The 21,425-nt window shown below is 46.8% G+C and overlaps 1 long non-coding RNA gene across 1 annotated transcript in view; it reads left to right on the top strand.

Annotated features, from left to right (window-relative positions):
* The window catches only part of LOC135399244 (uncharacterized), a 168,124-nt gene extending 147,417 nt beyond the window's left edge, over positions 1 to 20,707 (top strand). Inside the window, exon 3 of the long non-coding RNA XR_010424229.1 lies at positions 20,683 to 20,707. This is a non-coding gene — a long non-coding RNA (uncharacterized LOC135399244). The remainder of the gene's footprint in view (positions 1 to 20,682) is intronic.
* Positions 20,708 to 21,425: the final 718 nt, after the last annotated feature.

Genomic DNA, 21,425 nt, shown 5'->3' with positions numbered 1-21,425 from the left:
CGAACGATGCCATTCGAGATGACCGTTCGGCTATAGGAGCGTGCTAGTTCATTTCTAAGAGTGCAGGTATCGTCACCTTGTGGCCCTTCTGCCTCGCAGGGCAATGGCAGTGTGATAGCTGCGCAATTAACCACGGTGATACCCCGCCGTCTCCGCAGAAATCGTCACAGCTAGTCATGGAGGGCCTTAGGTGTGGAACTTTCAATGTCAGAGGGCTCTGCAGCCGTGAACAGTGCTTTTACGTCTTACAACATACCCGGTCTCGTAATCTAGACATTATAGTCTCCAGGAAACGAAAATATCCTCGGGAATTTTGAGCAGATACAGTTGCTTCGCGGTGCATGGAATTAAAAAAGAAATAATGTGTATGTAAACCCTCTTGAGGCTCATGTCGAGGTTCAAGTACCGGTTTGTGAAGTCCCCAGGCAGTACCCCAATGTGGGTCCCAGGCTGGACAAACATAGGCTATCTTGGATTCCCAATGTTGGCCCAATTGTACAATTGCAACCCTGCCCAAACAAGGCCTAATATTGGCAGCCGATATTCAGTTCCAGTATTGCCAATGTATACCCCATATTGCCCAGGCAGCAGCTCAATATTAGCCTCACATTGGTCGCATATGGGGTAACTGGGAAGTCAATATAGGCCCAATCAAGGCACTGCTCGCGACACGGTTGTCTCGAATCGCCTGTCCGCAGTTCTGCAGCCCATATTACTTTCGTCGCGCGCGTGTTGTGCCAATATTGCATTTGAAAGTGGACCATATCCCACGCAGAACACCAATATTGGCCCAATGTGAGCTACCTGGTTCGCCAATATCGGCCCCATATGGGCTGCCAATATTGGTCGCACATGAAAAGTGCAACCAGGTTCCCCATCGGACAAATATGGGCTGCCTATATTTGCAAGCCCATTTTGCCCGAATTGTGCTAATTCTTCCTTGATAATGCCGATGATGAGTCAGTGTAATAATAATGCATTATCCCGTATAATATTTACCACTAAAAGTGATTACCTCATTCGCTTTGCTTTTTTCGTGGAGATCTAACTGATCCACGTTGCGTCGCCAATACACATCACCACCCTACATCGCCCTAAACACAGGTGCAATGCCCGTCTTGCTCAAGGATCCAGGTAGTCCCAGAGAACAACCCATACGAAACATCCCTCAGAAGCCTTCCTTGGGATCTGCGTACTATATGACATAAAAACTTATAATCCGCTCCCGCTACAAGGGAGCGAAACACTTGACCACCAGCTTTCATTGTCATTAGAGACACCGACAATTATATAACCACCGACATTTTTGTTCCAAAGGAACCGCCGATCCGTGTTTCGCGCATGCGCATTACGAGTTGTACGACACGCGATTTCGCTGAAACGACCACACGCTCTGAGTCGTCTCGTTTTATTCCGCAGCTACGACCGATTGGCATCGCGAAGCAAAGTGACGGCTTTTTGCATCGGCTGTACTAGCTGTACCAGCTGAGTTAAGTGCACGTTACAGTAGGAATAGCCAGACATTGACTGTTTCGAACAATGTACGTGTATCGTCTGCGGGAAGTTGTTGGATGTAACGACATATTGGGTATTTCAACGTCCAATCTTGCCGTGCTGCTTGGCCTTTGGTACAAGTACCCAATACGAATTCGTCCCATTTTCCGCATTTTCAGCCAATATGGGGTGCACATGGGCAATATGGGGCCCATATTGCCGACATTTTCCCCATATTGGCTCTAACTTGGCCATATGGACCCATATTGCCAAGTTTGAGCCCGAATGGGGAAGTCGTGGCAAGACGCCAATGCTCAGCCAATATGGGCCAAAATTTGATCGACGGCAATATGTAGATCATATTTTCAAGTTTCATCCAACGTTATTTGGTCGACGGCTATACAGTGTGTCCCAGAAAACGTCTAATTAAATTATCATAAAAAACTACACCACCTAGAATTTGTAGCATTTGTTCTTACTAGGTTTTTGCCACCTCCTGATGTGAATGTCGTGTAACGTAAGTTTAATTATGTAAATTTTTGCGAATTGAAGTTCGAAATTTGCCAAGTAAAGGTAACTTTTTACACCATCAGTGTGAAGAGGGTGTCTAATTTACTCAAATTAATGGTAATTGACAGTGATGTTCAGGGGCTATCCCATCCGAAAAAATAGCCGAATATCGTGCTCTACGGAGCTAGCGCGCCACAAATTTTTCAGCGCAGTCGTTGTCAGTCCGACGAAAGGAGGTTGGAAACCCAGCGGCCAGCCCACACTGGCACCGCAGAAAGAGATAACGCTGGCATGGCTTATCGCGTCCGACTACCGTAGGAATCATGCTTTCCCTCTCCCAATTTCTGGAACTGTCCCCAAGCAGCACAATGTACTGAAAGTCGAGCGCAATAGGGGTGGACTGTATGTGTCTTATCGATGTTCTTCAGTTCCACGAGGCTGTTCAAGGCCTTCCACCTACCCGTCCTCCCCTATTGCACTCGACTTTCAGTACATTGTGCTGCTTGGGTCACCTTTTCCACCATCACTCTGTGGGCCGGGTTTGGAACCTCCATTCGTCGGACTGACAGCGATTGCGCGCAAAAAGTCGTAGCACGTTATGGCCCGGCGCTCCGAAAAGCGCGATGTTCGGCTATTTTCTCCGATGGGATATCTTGTGAATATCACTGTCAATTTTCGTGAATTTGAGTGAATTCGGCACGCTCTTCGTATTGGTGGGGTAAAAAAGTGACCTTTACTTCTGCAAATTTCCGAGTTCAGTTCGCAAATATTTACATAATTAAACTTACGATACATGACATTCACATTAGGAGGTGGCAAAAACCTAGTAAGAACAAATGCCGTTGACCATATGATTCTAGGTGGCGTAGTTTTTTTAATTATAATTCAATGACACGTTTTCTGGGACACCCTGTATGTACATCATATTGCCCAGTTGCATACAATATTATTTGGTCGACGAATATATTTAAACATTAGCAGTTTTCAGCCAATATTCGTTGATCGACGGCATTATGTAGACTATATTGTCCAGTTGCATCTAATATTATTTGGTCGACGGCTATATGTAGACCACATTGCCCACTTTGAGCCAATGTTGGTACGTCACCGGCTATATTCGGACCGCATTGCCCGCTTCCATCCGATATGGTTTGCTTCTCGGCTATATGTAGACCACATTGCCCATATTCAGCCAATATCGCCTGTTTCATGGCTATATGGCGACCATATTTCCAGTAACCAGCGAATATTAACCAGTTGATGGCAACCTTGGACCAACATTCCCATGCAGCAACGATTATTGGAAGAATAATGGTAAACGTGGTCCTATATAGGACCGGTAGTTCCAGTGTCCTGACAATAATGGACCTGAATAGTGTGCTGCCTGGATCGTTGCGTCTCGGTTCTTCTGGTCCTCTTTCTTTTTTTTTTAATAATTTTCTTTAAACGTTCAAGTTATTGATGAGTTGCAACGTTTAATATTTGAATTAGCTTTCCGCTTGAATATACTAAACCCAAGAAAACGTTACATCATACTAATAATCATAATCATCATAACATTATGATGATTTATAAACTGCAGTTTAGATGTGAACAGCGCCACGGTTCTTCTCGTCATCCCCATATCATCGTCATCATGTATTTCTCTCTCTCTCTTTCTCGTTGCATTTTGCTGAATCACCACATCCCGCGGTCCCTGATAACAGGCCCAGGTTCTTGATGTGCATAAAAGTCCGTGTGTATCCGTGGGTCCTGCTGTGAATAAAGATATACCCCCCCCCCCCCCGTGCATAAAAGTGTTTTCGTCTGCATAAATAATTTGTCCGTGTATTCTGTCGCGTTATTCAAAATTACTACCCTTTCATTTATAAAATACACAAAAGACAGCGCAATTCCTTCAAATGAATTTCAAATGACTGTCAAAGCAGGACGTAATCGTACTCTCCACCAAAGTTCAGCAAAAACAGCGGGCGTATGTCATGAGAGAGAGATTCTTACAGCCCCAAAAGAGCCAAGTCATGCCGACATTAATAGCGTCCTCGATAAACTTGCTCCGGAATTGCCCCGAAACTACAGTGGTGCGTGGCGCTCTACACTGGCGGTGCCCTGGGCGGAGGCATTATCGAACATGAAACTGCACTGCACTGGTGGATCTGATGGATACTAGCATGCGCTACCTAGAGATCTGTGCTCGTTGTGGCTCGTAGGCTCCGCGACCCGTAGCGAGAGGCACCTGGCGAGCGGCACCGATCGAATGCCATGCTGACGATGACTGTCTGCTGCTACTTGCACGGCTACATCTGGCTACTTGCCGCTTCCGCCTTCCTCCGTGCTTCCGGCAATCGCGATGCTTCTTGGGATTGCACTCTGGCGCTCGGCCGATTTTCTCGGTGTGGGTTCGGGGCAACTCAGTGCTGCACTGAACGGGTGCACTCCTTTAATCGAGGACGTTCAGTGCGCACCAGTGCAGTTTATCGAGGATGGCAAGCCGCACCAGGTCGCACCGGGGCGCACCGGTGCAGTTTATCGAGGACGCTATAAGCCACACTCTTGAAAATGAACTTCACCGCATAGCACGCTCCTAGCGAACCATCATCTCGAACGATATCGTTATCTGCCCTGATTTGTTGAAAACAGGTGGCGTGCGCCTTTTTTGTGACACTTGCGCTGTTCGTAATTGTCACAAAAAAGGCGTACGCCTCCCGTTTCCAACAAATCAGGGCAGATAACGATATCATTTGAGATGATGGCTGGCTAGGAGCGTGCTATGCGGTGAAGTTCATTTTTAAGAGTGCATGAGAAACGGGCACACACACACACACAAAAAAAAATATCGATATGTCTTGTTGTTGTACAGAGCGGTCAACTATTAAGGTCTCGGAGTCTCACCCCAGTGGGAGGTGTGCAGAACCCCCTCCCGCAGAACCATCTCCAGTTCCCACAATGCGATCAGGGGCCCTATTCTTGTCAAAGTAATCGACCCTGTCATTGGTCTTTACGTGAAGAAAGCGTGAAGAACAGAAATGAATGTCACGCGCCCTCAACCAATATATTCGAACTCTTAATTCTGCAATCTTCGTGATATAGAGTAGATGAAGTATAAAGAGTGCAGGATCAAGTGCTCGACTGTTGGTTGAGGACGCGTGAGATTCACCTCTGTTCTTTACGTCTTCTCACGTAACGACCAATGACGGGCGAGACACAAAGTAATCGAGGTCGATTACTTTGACGAGAATGGGTCCCCAGATGAGATTCAATAGGTGTGTGACGATATCCTAACGTAGACCTTAGAGGATATTGTCTAGGATACGTGTACTGCCTCTGATGGTACCTTCTACGTCATGGGGGATGCGAGCAGGGTTGCCTCTCGAGCGATTGAGGTGCATTGACGACGACTTCTAATGATCGAATTTCTCGCCGATAATTCGTGTGTCACGGAGAATATTTCTTTGGGTGTCGCATATTGCTATATCTTGTAGGTCATTTTGACTGGGGATTGTAAGTCATTCCACTGCTTCACTTCAAGACTGATGCGTCTGTTGCAGTTCGAAGATAATTTTCCACACCCAAAGGACTAACGCTATGCACCTTTTTCTCTCATTTCTTCGCCGTTTTATTTTACTCTTCGTTCATTCGCAAGAACTTTTCTTCTGCTTCCCAACCCTTAACGACACTGAAGTGTACAATCTCTTCCGGTTATACTGCGCGTCGAAAGGGCAATAGTGTCCTATTCTGGCAAACTTTGGGGGCAAACTATAAAAACTTTGTGAGCACTTTGCCTGGTCATCGGACGCGGCTGTTCCGAAAATGGGGCTCCGTTAAAGCTTTTCAGTAAGCTCCATGCTAGATCGTGTTTAGGGGCAAAGTATACACGATATAGACTCCCCGTGGGGGTTGCCGCCTTAATGCGAGTATCTTGTACCTCCATCTTGTCGCATTGTGCCTACAGACCCCCCGGTGGGAACCAGATACCGAAGCGTAGGTTCCGCATAGCTGCCCTCAGACCACTCCTAAATCGCGCGAGTCGCCGAAAGCAAGTGTGAAAAATTTATTCGTGACCAAGTTTGTGTTTAGCCGACAGCTTGACAGCCGCGTCAACAGGAAACGCGCATCTATGGAACGCTCCATGACAATGAGTCTGACTACGAGGCATAACAACTTCACAAATTACGTAACGTCATAAGGTCATGACAATCTTTAAAAGTGCTCGTAACCATTGGCACGATTCCGTCCTAAAGTCACCGATTACATGTAATGGGCAACTTTAGAACGAAGTCGGGCCATCATGTGATTTTTTTTTTCAATAATGTATTATTTAAAAGAAGTATCATGCTAACCTTATCCCAGAGGCGTCCCATATACGTGGCTCAGCCTTTTTGTATTAATCACGTCAATAACTGATCACGTCAATATTGACTGACCCGAGTGTTTGTCCAGTGTTTCTTTCCGCGTTCCCGCGGTTATCAACAGACGACGTCTAATGCTTACATCTACAACGGTCCCACGATAAGCCCGCTATATCTTATCCAGAAGATTGTCGATAACATCCGTATTGCCTATGCCCATGGTGTTTTTATTTCATTATTCCTTACAGAATTTTTATAAAAAGAATTAGCAGAGCAAAATAGATGCAGTTTTTTTTTTTTTTTGCAGTTGAATTGTATGTCCTGGCGAACATTCTCTCGAAGAAAGTATGTAACTACAAGACCACCAATTACCCAGAATTCATTAATTAACTCTTTAATTAGGGGGTTTCGCGCAAAAGCGAGATAGCAGAACGGGAGATATTCCTCGTTGAAAGCCATTTCATGTTTAAAAAGCCCTTAAACGCTCACGTGTGTTGAAATATCCATCGCTAAATTCCGTAATGCAAATGAGCCGAAACAAGAACTACGCACTTTTCGAGCGCAGAAAGAGCGACAGGCAATCCACGTGAGGGGGCCACGTAGTTTGAAGCGATGGAGCTGATTGGTGTAGGCGCTAATCTGTTGGCCAGATAGACCGCTCTCCGACCCAGATAAAGCGAAGGTCGCGTCATTTCTGCGCTCGAACATGCGTACTTCCTGTTTCGGCTCGTTTGCATAGCTAAACTGAGCGACGGTATTTCAACACCCGTGCGCGTTGGAGGGTTTTTTAAACATGAAACTGCTTCCTCCCGTTCTGCTATCTCGCTTTTGCGCGAAATCCTCTAATTAATGAGTGAATTAATGAACTTTAGGTAATTAGTGCTCTTGAAGGTACATATTTTCTTTGTAGGGTATATATTTGTAGGGTCTTCGGAAGAATGTTCGCCTGACCATATAACTCAAATGCAGAAACGGCATCTATTGTGCTCTGCTAGTTTTTAAAATAAAAATTCTGTAACGAATTTAAAAAAACACCCTGCTTGACATTTTCCATGCATCTCTGTTGGATGTTGTCTATTAAATATCTTGGTAATGTTACTTAGTTTATTGTGCTGTACCGGGTGCACCAATAGCCAAGATATTCTGTTGTTCATGTGGGTAGAAAAAGAAATGCCTTAAAATAAATAAATAAATAAATTACACCATCGGGGCTGTAAAGGATAAGCCTTTGCAACAACGTCGACATCTCTGCATGCAGTTCTTCTTAGTACTTGGTTTTAAAGAATGCTCTTCCTAACAAATAGGTTTGATTGCTCCTTTCCCCAACTACAACTCTCCACGGCTCATTTTCTTTAGCTTATGCACGTACACGCATACAGGGTGTCCCAGAAAACGTGTCATTGAATTATGATAAAAAACTACGCCACCTAGAATCATGCTGTCAACAGCATTTGTTCTTATTACGTTTTTGCCACCTCCTAATGTGAATGTCATGTACTCCAAGCTTAATTATGTAAATATTTGCGAACTGAACTCGGAAATTTGCCAAGTAAAGGTCACTTTTTTACCCCACCAATATGAAGTGCGTGCCGAATTCACACAAATTCATGATAATTGACAGTGATATTCACGAGCTATCCCATCGGAAAAAATAGCTGAATATCATGCTTTTCGGGGCACCGGACCATAACGCGCGATGACTTTTTGACCGCAATCGCTCTCAGTGCGACGAAAGGAGGTTCGGAAGCCAGCCCACAGAGTGATAGTAGAAAAAGTCATCCAGATCCTAAAATTGGGAGAGGGAAAGCATTATCCCAGCGAAAGTCGGACGTGATAAGCCGTGCCTGTTTTATCTCTTTCTGCGATGTCGGGGAGGGCTGGGTTTCCAACCTCCTTTGGTCGGACTAACAAAGATTGCGCTGAAAAATTCATCGTGTGCTATTCTGTGCGACCTCCGTAGAGCATGATGTTCGGCTATTTTTTCCGATGGGATAGCTCCTGAATATCCCTGTCAATTATCATTAATTTGACTAAATTAGACACGCTCTTCACATTGGTGGGGTAAAAAAGTGACCTTTACTAGGCAAATTTCCGACTTAAGCGCAAAAATTTACATAATTAAACTTACGTGACAAGACATTCACATGAGGAGGTGGCAAAAACCCAGTAAGAACAAATGCCATTGACCGCATGACCCTAGGTGGTGTAATTTTTGTAGTATAATTCAATGACACGTTTTCTGGGACACCCTGTATACATATATACAGGGTTTTCGCCTAACGCGTTAATAAATCGTAGTAAAAATCTACTTGTCAAAATTTTCGGGTAACGCTATTTATCTCGGGGGAGCGTTTGCCATAACTTCCGAGCACTTTTATCAATTTTACGTCGCGAGAAACTGAATTTTGATTCAAATAACTTTGCATATTGTAACCATGCTGTCGCTGTCAGCCGAAGCATTGATAAGGAAATGTGCTTGCGAATCTGGATAGGCCACTGGCTGAGACCGTTATACTGAGGTATAATTTCGAACCAAATCTAGAACCGCTAGTTGACCCGAAGTACTTCAATTACTGTTTAGAATTCCCGCTGTTCCAAATCACGGAATATTCTTTTGCGCTTAGAATTTCCACTGAAACGGCAAATCGTGTTTCACACAGCACTGGACCCTAACTGCTCGGAGTGTACGCAGTCGAGGACATAGAACGTATTCTGATGTGGTGGGTGCGGTACTCTGTCGCTCGCAGTCGCTTTCAGTCTCCGGTCGTGGCACTGAATAGCCGTCCATTTAGTACTATGACGGTTTTGGGCGATTGGCCTAAACTCCTTGGGCAGTGTGCACAAGATGGTCTGATATCATTTCTTACAGGTATCGGGGCGAAGAAGGTTATTTTGATCCTTTGCGTTTTGGGTCCTTTTTCTTCAAGCACTGACTTATTTTTGTGCTCTGCACCTGCAACATTTGAGGGTCCTGTCTCACAGAAATCTTTCTTCAAATATTTTTCTACTGTATACGTTTCTCTTTTATTTTGGAGCGATAGCTGTATCAGGGACTTTTTGCGGCGTTGACGGCGATTAAGAGAAGCGTAGCGGAAACGAAATGACGTCCCCTCACTATGACGTCATATCACATGGTACAGTGGATGCCACCAATCACATCACACACACACGTGACATCATTCCACCTGCAGCACCACCATCGGCCAGCGCGGTAGTCAATCGCAGCGCAGGGAGAGGGAAATAAACTATGTCATGTGCGCTTATCGACCACACGTCGTGTGCTCTGCTGGCACTGGACCACATCATTGCCGAAGTACCGCTACTGTGTCTCTCGGAGACCTGGACCAAAGCGCCGGTCGAAGTACTCGGTTGCAGCGGCCGCGCGAAAGCGGAGAAGCAAAGGCGGACAAGTGGCGCACACGGTGGCGAAGAAGCAAAAAGCAGCGGGGGTCACCATCTACGAACGCGGGATCCAACCCCAACGCACCCCTTACGCTTACGAACTCTGCTGTGACGGTGTTGAGGTGTCGGCCGCGTGCGGTCACACGTGCGCCCAACAGTGTGATCGTTGCCGCAGCTTACATATCGCCCGGAACCTCGCAAGCGATCGTCACAAAGTTTATGCTACAGGCATTTCACGCAGTGTGTCGCGAGAACGTACCCATCGTAAGAGTAATCACCGGAGACTTCAACATAGGCATCTGTGGTCGAAAGGAGGAGTGGTTTCGCAGCCTTCTCACTTCCCAATTTGGCCTGTGCCTCTTGTCGGACGTGAACGGACCCACCACCCACAGCAGTAGGTGCACTGACCTAGTCCTCGGCAGGAACATTCTCACGGTGTGGCAGTGCCTCGCCTTCCCGACATACTTTACGGATCATAAAGGTCTGTTGTGGCGCTTTGAAGAAAGCAAGTGAGAAAACAGTTGTCTCTGTGAGTACATATGTGTACAGTACAGTGAAAACACTGCGTCCCATTGTGCCGAAGATGATAGAGCTATGGCTGTCACTTCTTCGCACATTGGGGCCGAAAAGGCGCACTTCTTTACTTCTTTGCTTTTACATGCAGCTCTAAGCGGTACGGAATAGCCAGCATGCATAATGATGGAACCCACGTCTGCACGTTTTTCGTTTTGTCCATATCCAGACACCAAGCGTGTCCACAGACAGACAAGCTCACCACAGGCAATGTCCAGTGCTCTGCTCTGTCCACCACTGCTACATCCGTCAAGCACCAAGCTCTCCATCACAAGTGCAACCGAGAAAAATCGATACGAAATAGAAATGCTGAATGTGGAATTTTTTGGCAATTGCTACACATCAGCATAGTTTTGTAACTTCAAAAGCATCATATGTGCATAAACATCAGCAAGATTTTTATGCCGCAAGAGTCTGGACCGTAGACTCAGATCTCTGGTTAGACTGCCCCTCTACTGCCCTCTCACGGATCAACGGCACTACCGTCTCATAGAGAGATGATCTGTTGCGCTGTGCTTGCCGTTAACAAGAGCCCTCGTTTCGAGTTCGGTTTTCTGAAAGAACAGCCTGTTGTTTTCAGCTTTTTTTTTTACGAACTTCCCAAAACGGTTGCGGAGATCGGCAGGAAGAACAGCTGAACTCTTGTCACAATTGCAGCAGTGCTTTTCGTTCTGTGCGAAATTAAAAATCACAAAACAAAAACGCCCCAAATCTCCCGGACCTCTCTGACGGAGAAAGCCCCCTAAATTTTTTTTCTGAAGACTCTATTCCCTGAAATATATGCCATGCACGCCCTGCTCACGAGAGCATGAGCAGCGCAATATGGGATCTTCAGGATGCATGCGTCGTTCGTTCAACCCACTCCATGTTAGTTAGGGTCCCGAGTTTCCGCTGCATTATGCAAACGAAAAAACAAAATCGGAAGAACACGCGTCAGAAAAATTCAAAAGAAGTTTGAAAAATTCGAAAAGTCTCCGCTTTGGAGGGGTTCCAATAACCGAGAACTCGGCAAGAAAAGCCAAGCCCTGGTTGACTGGGTTCGTTTCCATTTTTTGTCAAGATGGTCTCCCATCGCGTGTTAGCAGCTCGTGTTTGCCCGCAACAAAGCGTGGTTCTCTTGATTCAAATCTACTGTGCAGCAGTCTCTCACTTAATTCAATGGTGCCAACAAGCTTGAGCCTGTACGTTCCCATCGCTTCCTTGGCGTGGTTATCGACTCGGACCTGCGTTGGGATCGCACCTAGAAAAACAAAGTGCAGCGATGGCTCCCTGCAATTCAACATCTTTTTGACTCGTGATGGGGCTGTGATCAGCGCTCTCTTCTAGCAGTTCACACGGCTTTGGTGAGGGCGACTGTGCTTTTCAGCCTTCCAATCCTGCACAGGATCTCCACAACATCATTAAATACCCTTCGGACCCTATTTGCTCGAAGCCTTCGTCACTGCCTTGGAGTTCCAAGAATGGCTGAAACACGGCAAGTCCTGGCTGAAGTCGGTGAACTCCCGGTTGAGGTTCTACGTGAACGTGAAACGGCTCCGCACTTCCTACGTTTGCGTGCGCACATTCCCCGTCACCTGCTCCTCAGGAGAATTCGATACCGCCCTGAAAGCGACTTCTATCGAGTAGTGCAGAGGACACGTCAGAGTCTCACTGGCTTTGTAGCTAAGGACATAACACCGCTGGAAGCCCCCTGGGCCCCGATCTTCAACTCTCCTGATCTTCAACTTGTCGTTAAGGGTAATGGTACCGTGATGGTTCACGTAAGGTCTGTCTGCGCAGTGGGGCGACATGTTGCACGTGCCGCAGGGTAGGGCTGCGGATAATTTGGACCACCTGGGGTTCTTTTGACGTGCGCCGCAAATCTCCGACACACGGAGCTGGAACTTGTCGTTATCCCATAACGCGCGTTAAATGCATCACTTCGGCCCGTGATTCGCCACGGGCTCGCGCGCGAGCCTATCAAAACGGTTTTGGAGCGCGCGAACTATAAATATAACGACAACGATCGCTATGTGAAAGTTGAAGATCGGGGCCCAATCTCTACCGGTACCACCCGCCTTCGTAAGTCTTCCGAACCTTCTGGAACGAAGAGATCAGGTTCCCCCTCAAGTCCTTCGAGCCCATTTTTATGCTCTGGTTGACGATAAGTTTGCTCGTCTGCAGCAGCATATACAGATGGTGCATCCAGAGACGGCAAGTCCGCCTCGGCATTCGTCATACCACCCGAAGGCCTAGTGTAACGACGACGCCTTTCGCATCCAACCTCATCAACAGCTGCGGAACTGTATGCCATCCTTTTCTTTCTGCAGCACATCTGTAAGGTCCGTTTCCCCCGAGCCATGCCCAGGTGGTCTCAAAAAATGTTTTGTCCCATGGTCACTAGCCACCTGGGGCATAAGTAGCCAGACACGCACCTTATCTAAGCTACTGCTAAGCTAAATTGCTTTTAACTTCTGGCACCTGTGTTGCTGAAATGCTGTATAACATTCCTCATACCTTCAGGGTCAGCTGGAAGCTTTCTGACGTACTGAAAGGGATCCTCATTCTGTATAGCGGGGATTAACAGCGCCACTAACTAAAGGGGGATAATAACGCACGCGACTGTTGACGTTTAGCCTGTCCTTAGGCCGTGCACTTAAGGGGTGTCTCCCTTACAAAGGCCTTTGTCAACTATGGTAGCAGACGCCGGAACGAATATTACCGGCTGTCTCCAGATTCGCAAATAACAGGCGGGGCCACAGACTCTGGCTATAAAATGCAGAGTTAGCCTTGGCGAAACAACTCGGCCTGGGGACTGGCGGCTGGGAGGTCCGGCGGGTTCCTGTCAACATTCCTCTGTTGTAAATATTGTATAATAAACCAAGCTGCCAACTTCAGTTGCGTCGAGCAACGACGATAACGGTTTGTAGTGGAGCAGCCCTTAGGCTTTTTCAGAGCTTTTTGAAAGAAGCAATCTAACCTTCACGGACCTCCCGCCGTAATCTGGACGGGAGGTCCAACGTCTGTATGACACTTACCACAGGTCAACAGGTCCCCCGTCAGCCCTGCCAAACGACAACGGGTAGGGAGCCCTTCCTCTGGTGATCCCGACAATCCACAGACCGTGAACGTTCCCGATAACACCATGGACACTTCGGTACCGCCAGCTCCTCAGCAGACAGATGAGATGAACGATGGCAACCTTGCCACTTCTCCCCCTTCGTGACCCGTTCACCACTGTCACCTACAGGAAGAACCGAGCCGGCGGTATTTCCATACTGTTTCGACCAGCAACTAGTGACTACTCCTTCTGGAAGGTGAATTCTAATGCGGTCGCTAGTGAGGTACGCCTGCTAGCCCAACAACAGGTTATGCACCACCGTTTCCACCGAGATGGTTCTCTCTTCGTCTCCGTATGGTCCGAAGCAGCTGCCCGCAACCTTTTGTCAGCTAAGTGCTTAGCAGGGATTCCGGTGATACACCATCAATACCCCAATCGTACGCCAGAAATATAGGCAAGATATATGATGTTCCAAGACAGTATTCGAACGACGACCTCGTGCTCTACCTCAAAGACGCAGGGGTTTTATCTGCACGGCGACAGCTTCGGCATTCCATGGCAGAAGATGGCGGTGATGTGTTTACCCCGTTACGGAGCGTGATCCTGACTTTTGAACCTACAATCCGTCTTCCCCACCGAATTGCCCTTGGATTTCAGACCTTCACAGTCCAAGAGTACATAGAAGGTCCCATACATTGTTATAGCTGACAACGATTTGGCCATATTGCACTAAATTGCCGAGGTTCTACACAGTGCGGCATCTGCGCCGGGGGGGGGGGGGGGTCACCGGAGATCAGACGGCAACAATAAAAGAGAGCCAAAGTGTGCTAACTGCAAATCCAGCCATCCCGCATCATTCTCTTTATGTCCTGTCAAGACCGCCGCCACCAAAAGGCACCAAGACCGGACACTACGACTTCCGTATGACGCTCCTAGGTGTGGTAGTGCCACACGCACTCCCGTCTCGTACAAATGCACAAGAATTTCCTGCACTACCCCCTCGATCTGCACCAGGTGAACGAGGGTCGCTGAACACAATCGCAGCTAAGCCTATCACAAGCAGCCACCCACCGCCTCCTCGTCCATCAAGGCAGGTTACAAACACTTACGCCAGTGTCACGGAACCAGCAGGCACGAGGAGTCAGTTACCCTCACCAGCCTCTGAATATATGCCTTCTCTGGGATTCTTCTCAGCGGTACTCGCTGCCCTTAAGGCAATTGTCTCTGCTTTTCCTGGTGCGTCGCAACTGCCCGAGGTCCAAGCGCTTCTGGCACTGGAGGCATTACATACACTCTAAATCGTTTCACACCTTTAAAGGTGTAAAATAGGTGTATTAACAAAGATCACACCCCTTTCACACCCTATAACTTTGTTTTGGAAGTTCCTGAGGGTGTAACAACGGTGTACTACACCCTCAGGTGAAATATGGTGATAGTGTGTCGCCTGGGTGTAGAAAGGGAGTATGTTTGTTTTCGTTCACATGAACAAAAGTAAATATATACAACAACAGGAAACAGGAAGTTACATTACAGAAGTGCATGGCCTGGATTTACAACACGTCTACCATCTGGTAATGCATGCAGATTTAGAAGATCTGTTGAGATAGTGCTTAAATTTCTTAAAACACGTTGCTCCTCATTGCAAGACAGAACAAATACATGATAGTGCTCATCATGCTCAACTGTAGGAAAAATGGTATCAGAGTTAATAACATGTATGCCTGCAATCTCAATGAACACGGGTATCCTCGGAAGATTCACAACAACAACACGTAGCCAACAGCAAATGTGTTATCATATCAACTGCACTTTTCACATACACTATAGATTCTGCGTGAATATCACGGTCATGAATGTAACTCTGAATTGCTTCTGGGGCATGTTGAAGTAGTATCTCCTTGGAACCATCAGTAGATGTGGCATTTCTGATGAAGGGCTGCGACCACACATACATTTGATAACATTGATGTCTTCTTGCTAATGAAACGGTTATGTTCTTAAAATGTCGAGTTTTTCTAGCAACATCTTTAAAATGCTGGTGTTTCCCTTCGAAACGCGTACAACCATACAGATAGGAAAGGACCAAACATCCTGATGAGTCGCGGATAATGAACAACGTAATGCATTTTACAGGGGTTAGATATTTGTGGGTACAACACTGCAAAGCCTTGAAGAAACTAATAAATGCAGCGTTCTAAGTAATGAACATGCATATGAAGGAGGTGCCTGCTCATGAGAAGGTCTACAGTTTCACGAAAAGCTATATACAGCTGCCATGCTTCATTGCCATGCACAGCTGCCACGCCATACATGATTGTCTGTATGTCGGCTGTGCATGTTTACACACATATTTAATCACCTTGATGTGCATACATATATGGACCTCAATGTGATTACACGCAATATGCTGGTAATTGTGAATACCCAGTTACCAGCATATTGCCACAAACCCAGCAGTTTTATTCGGCGTTACACCCTTTACACCCCAATTGCCATCAGGGTGTTAAAATACACCTTAAAAGGTGTGCGCCATGGACATTTTGATTTACACCCTTTAAGGTGTAAAACGATTTAGAGTGTTGAAAGGCCATGGCAATGCAGTGGAATCATCGAAGCCTGCGTAACAAGCTCCCTGATTTTAAATTACATCTACAACAGTACAAGTTCCCTTTCATAGCTATATGCGAACACGGCATGGATTCTACACATCGCCGTCAATGGATACACAATCTATCGATCTCATCAATCCCCTGTGAGCAGAACAACGCCATACACTCTAAATCGTTTCACACCTTTAAAGGTGTAAAATTGGTGTATTAACAAAGATCAGACCCCTTTCACACCCTACAACTTTGTTTTGGAAGTTCCTGAGGGTGTAACAATGGTGTACTACACCCTCAGGTGAAATATGGTGATAAGTGTGTCGCCTGGGTGTAGGAAGGGAGTATGTTTATTTTCGTTCACATGAACAAAAGTAAATGTATACAACAACCGGGAACGGGAAGTTACATTACAAAAGTGCACGGCGTGGATTTACAACACGTCTACCATCTACAGATTTAGAAGATCTGTTGAGATAGTGCCTAAATTTCTTAAAACACGTTGTTCCTCATTGCAAGACAGAACAAATACATGATAGTGCTCATACTCAACTGTAGTTAATGTTTGTATAAGAAAAACGGTATCAGAGTGAATAACATATATGCCTGTAATCTAAACGAACACGGGTAAGTCCTCCTCGGAAGATTCTTTGGCAACAACACAGCCAACAGCAAATGTGTTATCATTATCATCTGCACTTTTTACATAGACAATAGATTGTGCGTGAATGTCACGGTCATGAATATAACTCTGAATTGCTTCTGGGGCATGTTGAAGTAGTATCTCCTTGGAAGCATCAGTAGATGTGGCATTTCTGATGAAGGGCTGCGACCACACATACATTTGATAAAATCGATGTCTTCTTGCTAATGAAAGGGTTATGTTCTTAAAATGTCGAGTTTTTCTAGCAGCATCTTAAAATGCTGGTGTTTCCCTTCGAAACGCATACACAATACAGCTAGGAGAGGACCAAACATCCGGATGAGTCGCGGATAATGAACAATGTAATGCATTTTAGAGGGGTTAGATATTTGTGGGTACAACACTGCAAAGCCTTGAAGAAACGAATAAATGCAACGTTCTAAGTAATGAACATGCATATGGGGGAGGTGCCTGCTCATGAGAAGGTCTACAATTTCACGAGGAGCTATATACAGCTGCCATGCTTCATTGCCATGCACAGTTGCCACGCCATACATGATTTTCTGTATGTCGGCTGTGCATGTTTACACACATATTTAATCACCTTGATATACCGTACATACATATATGAACCTCAATGTGATTATATGCGATATGCTGGAAATTGTGAATACACGGTTACCAGCATATTACCACGAACCCAGCAGTTTTATTCGGCGTTACAACCTTTACACCCCAATTGCCACGAGGGTGTTAAAATACACCTTAAAAGATGTGCGCCATGAACATTTTGATTTACACCCTTTAAGGTGTAAAACGATTTAGAGTGTACGTTCGCGATGACCTCGTTGCTGCGCAAATGGGGTCAGTTTGTCATCGCTCTTATGATTACGTCACCTGCAGGATCCGCCTTATATCTATATCCGTCCCGCGGTATAGGTCCCGTGGAGGGACCTCGATTGCTTACTTGGTTCTCTGGAAGCCCCGGCGCTTGTGCTGGGTGACTTCAATGCACATAACTCGGCCTGGGGAAGCCGATGGACGGACGGTAGGGGAAGGAGGTTGTTGGAGGCAATGAAGAATAATAACATGTGCCTGCTGAACAACCGCGAGCCCACTTACATGCGATCCCCAACGTCACTCGATGTACTGGACCTACGCCTCAGTCCGCCTCAGCATTCGTCATACCATCCGAAGGCGTAGTGCACGGAAGACGCCTTTCACATCCAACCTCCTCCACACCTGCGGAACTCTATGCCACCCATTTCTTTCTACAACACATCGCTGACTTTACACCGCGGGAATAAGCAGTCTTCAGAGACTCCAAATCTGCACTTCAAGCAACTGAAAATTCCGGCATACGAAGCCCGTCCGCACCCCTAGTCACAGATGTGTTAATGGCTTACCACACCATCTACGCAGGAGGCCACAGGCTAGTTCTCCAGTGGGTTCCAGCCCATTGTGGTGTCGTGGGGAACGAGCAGGCCGACTGCGCCGCAGAAGCAGCACTCTCGTATCTGAAACGGACCAGTGTTGTTCTGCTGAGAGGAGACCGCCGTTCAATTCTGCGACGCCTAGTGACACCCCTAGCTTCCCGCCAATGGACAACAGACATTCTTCCCCCCTCTATGTTGAGCAGAGTTGATCCAACGCTCGCTTTCCGCGTGCCACGAAACACCTCTCGTCAAGATGCTGCATTAATCCACCGAATGCGCTTCGATCTGGCCTTTACAGCTCAGTGGCGTTGCCGCTTGAGACAAGTTGACTCTCCCACCTGCTGCCACTCTGGTGTTCTTGAGGATCTGGAGCATATTCTTCTTCATTGCCCCCACTACCAACCTTCCCGAACCACACTCTCAGAGTCTCTTCGTCAGCTGGACTCTCGCATCTTCTCCCTATCGAAATTGCTTGGTCCCTGGCCTAATCCTGCCCAGCAACGCTCTGCGCTCAAAGCTCTTCTGACATTTCTGGGCACCATCGGACTTCGATCGTTATTGTGAAGGGGCTCGATATTTTATTCCCCACATTCCCACCGGCAATGGGGTAGAGTATCGCCTGTGGCGATGAACCTCCCCACTCTCCAAAGCCAGAAATAAAGTTGTTGTTGTCAGTTGCGTCGACGTCCTGCTTCCACTTCAACTGGTCCGACTCCAGGGATATCAAGGAACCATCATCGGGATTTCCATCACAACATCCCGGACCCCCGAAAGGGAAACTTTTACTACATCGTTGATTTTACGCCGCGGGAATGGGTAGTCTGCACCGACTCAAAATCTGTACTGCAAGCTATTGAACATTCTGGCATACGGGGTTCATCCGCACCCCTAGTGACGGATGCCTTAATGGTTTACCACCTTGTGTACAAAGCCTAGCACAGGCTGGTTCTCCAGTGGGTTCCAGCTCATTGTGGCGTCGTGGGGAATGAACAGGCCGACGCTCTCCTCTCAGAGACGGACGAGTATTGCGCTGCTGAGAGGAGACCGCCGTTCCATTCTTCAACGTCTCGTGACACCCCTGGCTTCCCGCCAATGGACATTCTCCCCCATCTGTGCTGAGAAGAGTTGATCCAACGCTCGCTTTCCGCACGCCACGAAACACCTCTTGTCAAGATGCTGCATCAATTCATCGGATGTGACTCGATGTGGCTTTTACAGCTCAGTGGCGTTACCGCTTGAGACAAGTTGACTCTCCTAGCTGCTGTCACTGCGGTGCTGTAGAAAATCTAGAGCATATTCTTCTTCATTGCCCACACTACCAACCTTCCCGAACCGCACTCTCCCGGTCTCGTAATCAGCTGGACTCTCGATCCCCCTTCTCTCTCTCACACACAAAATTGCTTGGTCCCTGGTCCAGCCCACCAACGCTCTGCCCTCAAAGCTGTTTTGACCTTTCTGGACACCATAGGACTTCAAACCTTATTGTGAAGGGGCTCATTATCCCTACATGACCACCAGCAATGGGGTAGAGTATCGCCCCTGGCGATGAAACTCCCCATTCATCATTTCACAATAAAGTTGTTGTTGTTAATTCAACGCTCGAAGCATCCATATAATGCGTGTGGACTCGCCTTGCCTACAGACACCTCGACATTGGAGTCACTAAACACGGTACCCCATTTAGTGATTTATATACTCGACATCAGAGCGTTTTGACGTAACTTAGGATATTTCCAGGGTCTACTGGTAATGTCCTGCGCCTAGGGGTTTCCTTTCCTTTTTTTTCTGGGCAATCATGCTTCACCATGCTCCTCCTCAGTTGACATACAAATCAAAGGGAACACCGATGATATACAAATTGTCTTCTTGAATGGGCAGCTATAGTTGTTGCAACGCAGACAGGTAGATGTGACAAGGTATGGATGACAAGGGATACCCGCAGCATGTCAGGCAACTGTGACAAGAAATATCCGGATTGCGAGATGTGCATGTCACCTGATGATACAGATGTAGTTATCTGCAACATCGGGAGCTACTAAAAAAGGAATGTGAAGCTGCCTTGAAAAAACGAATGTTTTTGCAAAGCAGCCTCTCATTTTCTGTAAGTGTGTAGTTTCACAGGCGTCACTTTTCCTCGGGATATCGAATAACTCAGTTATAAAAACTAAGCGACCACACACTCCAAATTCTCGAAAAATAATAATATCCGAAACACACTCTCCGAATATAACAACAAAGAAACTCCGAAAACCCGGAACCCTAGTCATGGCCCTCTAAGCAGCGTATCCAAATAGACTAGTAAAACAGGAATGAACAAAACAAGCACTCAAAGGTGATTCTCCCAATCTAAAGGAGACCGACTGGCAGATTAAAAGCCGGGAGATAGATCTAAGTATCAAATGACATAAAGAGATTAGCACAAAATACTGTAACTCACACTTTTAAGACGCTTAAAATCAGCAAAAATGTCAAGATAAGAGGAAAACAACATTCTTACGTAATCTGCTATCATAGGCTGGTGAACAAATGGATAAAAGAGCGAATGCAGTCTACTGGAACGCGATCAACGAATACCTACGTATATCGTAGAGGGCAAATCTGAACAGCAAACCTTACCAATGACTCTTCGTTCTTGAAGGTACTTCACAGCTGTCAAGGCAGCATACTGCCACACTTCCAGTCGCAGCACGAACGATGTCGAACGATGAGCACGCCACGACAAAGAAAATGAATGAAGTCGCAGCTACAGCTCGGTCGTCAGGCTGCTGCTCGATAAGAAGACTGCCACAGCATGCGTACCCTTCACAAGTCCCGTTCACCGATCGACGCTGTTCACAGCATGAATGCTTTTATGCTGCGAATATCAAGGCCTTATCATCAATCAAACTTTGTTAAGTCGATTGCCGAAGAGAATGCGCCAGGTATGTGAAAAATTTACTTGAGGCGCGCGCTTCGCCGTTGCACGAATATTTGGGTCGTACCATTCAGGGCCTGCTTGCACGAACGTTGTGGGGATTCCTCAGAGGCGTCCTCGGTAGCTTTGGTAATGATTTATGCACGAGAAGCCTCGAGGACTGTAGCACGTGCCCGAAACACTGCAGAAGCTATATTGAGAACACCACTGAGGAATCTCCCCAGCGTTTGCGCATTGTCTGCTATCGACAGCAAGAATTCGTGCGTCACCTTCTATCGAGAACCCCTCGGCGCCTATGTGTCGGTGGAGTAGACGGAAGGAATAAGGTTAACTTTGCCCAGCACTAGGCTGATTTTTGGCCACGGACACAGCTTAGGAAGAAAGAATCGGAGATGATCTGGTCCAAAACGCAATTTTGCGAGTAAGAGAAATTTGCTACGTTGTCCCACAGAATACTGGGGCGGCCT

This window comes from Ornithodoros turicata, chromosome 1, assembly GCF_037126465.1.
Source record: "Ornithodoros turicata isolate Travis chromosome 1, ASM3712646v1, whole genome shotgun sequence".
Classification (NCBI taxonomy): Eukaryota; Metazoa; Arthropoda; class Arachnida; order Ixodida; family Argasidae; genus Ornithodoros; species Ornithodoros turicata.
This window is presented reverse-complemented; position numbering and strand designations above follow the sequence as displayed.